The sequence below is a fragment of the Physeter macrocephalus genome, chromosome 11 (genome assembly GCF_002837175.3).
Source record: "Physeter macrocephalus isolate SW-GA chromosome 11, ASM283717v5, whole genome shotgun sequence".
In the NCBI taxonomy this organism is placed as follows: domain Eukaryota; kingdom Metazoa; phylum Chordata; class Mammalia; order Artiodactyla; family Physeteridae; genus Physeter; species Physeter macrocephalus.
Window position 1 is genome coordinate 154,722,568 of NC_041224.1, and position 3,904 is coordinate 154,726,471.

A 3,904-nucleotide genomic window follows, 5' to 3' on the forward strand; every position below is an offset into this window, starting at 1 on the left:
GAGGGTGGGCTACTCTTTTTTTTTTTTTTTTTTTTTTTGCGGTACGCGGGCCTCTCACTGCTGTGGCCTCTCCCGTTGCGGAGCACAGGCTCCGGCCGGACGCGCAGGCCCAGCGGCCATGGCTCACGGGCCCAGCCGCTCCGCGGCATGTGGGGATCCTCCCGGACCGGGGCACGAACCCATGTCCCCCGCATAGGCAGGCAGACTCTCAACCACTGCGCCACCAGGGAAGCCCGGGGCTACTCTTCATTGCGGTGGGCGCGCTTCTCATTGTGGTGGTTTCTCTTGTTGCAGAGCATGGGATCTAGGTGCACTGGCTTTAGTAGTTGTGGCTTGAGGGCTCTAGAGCGCAGGCCCAGTAGTCGTGGCGCACAGGCTTAGTTGCTCTGCAGCATGTGGGATCTTTCCGGACCAGGGCTCGAACCCGTGTCCCCTGCATTGGCAGGCGGATTCTTAACCACTGAACCACCAGGGAAGTCCAAGAATTCTCTTAGACAAAGGGCAGCTCAGTTCCCCAAACACATCCAGACTTGAAGAGCCAGAATGAAATTGCCTCTTGGAGCAGGTGGCAAGAATAGCCCCTCCACTGTCTCTCTTCAGGACTGATATGAAAACCCCTTATCTGAGCAATAAAAAAAGTGAAGTGCCCAAGAAAGGATGAGGAGGGGCCAAGGAGAGACCCTTGCAGGGCAGTAGGAGGGTGTATTGGAAGGGGCTGACCAGGGGTTGATCCAAACCCACAGCTAGACCTCGAGGAGAAGCAAGCCTCCGTGGAGATGGCAAGGAGACTTGAGGCAGCAAGAGTTCTGAGGAGAGAGCCAGAAGAGGGACTTGAAGCCAGGATCCAGCCACCCCCGACTGTCCTGAGGTGGGAAGCCTTGGCAGACCCTTGAGGTCCCAAGAGGGGGATCCAGCAGCCTGGTGTGCTGGGACCTGGATGCCAGCTTGGGTCCTGACCCCGTGGATCCCAGGGAACAAGGTTACCAGCAAGGCAGAAAGGCAGAAAGGCCTGCGGGGAAAGGGAAGCCTGGCCCGGGGACCTCCTCGCTTTTCCTCTTGGTCTGCCTTACGAAAGGAATGAGGTGTGCCCGGGACCTCGGGCAAGTTATTTTAATCATATGTGCCTCCATTTCTTCCCTTGTTATAAGGAGATGACCTCTGACCCTGCCTATATCACAGAGGTATTCTGATCAAAACAGATTATAGATGTGAAAGTCTTTCTTACTACATATTGAAACTGCTTTACAGGTATTACTCAATGGCCAGAGGGCTGGGGTCTAGCTGGCAGGACTCTTTCTTCCAGGCTCTTCTTCCTCCTGTTCTTATAAACTTGCTCCAGTGAAGCCCAGGGCCTACTTCTCTTTCTCCTTTGAACTTCCTTCCGCCTTCCTCCTCAAAGGCATTCTCCTGCCATCCCCTTTCTTTCCCCAGCCCTTACCCTGGTCTAGCCTCTGATGCTGAGCTCCCAATAAGGCAAAGTTCCTGTTTGGACACCTTGCTCCAACCTCCCAATTCCAGCTCATCCCACACACTCGGCTGGCCTCATTATCCCCTCCCCCTGCTTGGAAACCTACTGTGTGTTCAGTGTGCAACCCACACTGAGCCCCAGTTACTCATCAAGCAAGTCACCTGGGCCACTCACTTCTTACTGACCCGACCCCCCCACCCCCGCCAAACACCACCTGACGTGGCCCCCTGCAGACACTCAGCTTCCTACTTCCTCTTGCTCCAAACCATATCCTCAACCACCATCTGAAAGGCCCTCCCCTTTCTTTCTGCTAAATCAAGAAAATACCCCTTGAATAAGTGGTCGAACATCTCCTCCCCTCCAGGAAACCTTTCCCGAATAACCTCACTGAAATCTTGCCTTTCCGTCACTTGAATACTTTCTAGAATAGAACAGGATTGGCATCTCTGTAGCGTGTGTACCTGTGAGGTATGTGTCTGTGGGTTCTGCTAAGTCCTGTGGCAGTCATCTTTCCCAAAGTCACCACACCCACTTGTTCCCCATGGTGGGATTGGTACAGATGGCCGACCAACTGGTAAGACTCATTATGTAGGAAGATGACCAGGCCAGGTCTGATGTTGGGGAAGATGGCAGGACAGCATCACGTGCAGGGGCCACAGTGACCTTTATGACAATGAGACTTCCCAGAGCCTTTTCCTTTTTTTTTTAAGATTTTTTTTTTTTTTTTTTTTTTGATGTGGACCATTTTTAAAGTCTTTATTGAGACTTCCCTGATGGTGCAGTGGTTAAGAATCTGCCTGGCAATGCAGGGGACATGGGTTTGATCCCTAGTCTGGGAAGATCCCACAAGTGGCGAAGCAACTAAGCCCATGCACCACAGCTACTGAGCCTGTGCTCTAGAGCCCGTGAGCCACAACTACCGAGCCTGCTGCGCACCTAGAGCCTGTGCTCCGCGACAAGAGAAGCCACCGCAATGAGAAGCCCTCGCACCACGTCGAAGAGTAGCCCCAACTCGCCGCAACTAGAGAAAGCCCGCGCACAGCAACGAAGACCCAACGCAGCCAAAAATAAATAAGATAAAATAAATAAATTTAAATAAATAAAGTCTTTATTGAATTTGTTACAATATTTCTTCTGCTTCATGTTTTGGTTTTTTGGCCCTGAGGCATGTGGGATCTTAGCTCCCTGACCAGGGATTGAATCTTCACTCCCTGCGTTGGAAGGCGAAGTCTTAACCACTGGCCCACCAGGGAAGTCCCAGCCTTTTCCCTAAGACATGGCCACAGGCTGTCCTCCTCTAATGCCACCTGAAGCACTCATCACCTGTGGCAGGAACTGCAGATGAGGCACAGACATTGTCACCCATCCCCAGGATGGCAGGCTGGTTTGTTTTGGTTGCCTGCACATTGTTAAAGGGTAAAGGCTCAGGGGCTGCTTATGTGCACACGTCGGGCTCAGCACACAGTCCTGGCCTATTTTGTGCTTTTATATCCAGAGATGCCAAGGACAGTCCGTGTTTGCTGCTCAGGCTGGCGATTTAACCCAGAATACCCTTTAGGTGCTTTCCAACCCTGCAGTCTTCTTTTGTATCGTTTGGGCTGGAAAATGAAAAGCTCTCTCTGCCAGCAATTAATTTACCAAAATAAACAAAAATTCAGCTTTTCGTGACAAAGACAGTCCCTGAATGGCAATCTTAGGGCTGCCAGATTGCAATTTCAAGTGGGTGCAGCTTGCACGGTTACAATTTACAGGTGATTTATCGGGGAGGTTATGAGAAAAGGAGAAAATGCAGTCAGGAAGGAGAGGAGAAAAGTGTCGCTCATCTCTTGCCCTCATCCCCAACTTCACTGGCAACAAGTCTCGTGTCCTTGACTTTAGCTTTCCGTTTTTATTTTTTTTTAAGAACTGCAGATGATTCGTGTTTTTCCATTCTGTTCTATTTGGCTTATTTCCAACCCTCTCCTGACAAGGGTGCAGGCTGGCGACCTGCTTTCAAACCCCATCACTGGCTGCGGGCACCTCCCCTGCATTCACCATCCAAGACCTTCAGCTTGCTACATTTTATGGGAGGGTCTGGTCCCTTCATCAGAGAGCTGCTTCTGGGGGTAGTTGATTTGATACACTCTGGAAACAGTATCCAGACTGCAGAGTTGCAAACTCCCTTGCCTTCCCTGAACGCTGAACGAACAGGGACAGGGATGCGTTGCATTGGAAAGGGAGGTGGCAGCCGTGGATTTGAGATACAGAGTTGCTGAGAAGCTGGGAAGAATTTGCTCAGGTAGGCAGAGTTGGGTGTCTGGGGGGTGGATGCTCTGAGTGGCACCAGCCAGGGACCATTAGAGATTACGCTGGGGGAGTTAAAAGCAATGATTTAGGGCTTCCCTGGTGGCGCAGTGGTTGAGAGTCCGCCTGCCGATGCAGGGGACACAGGTTCGT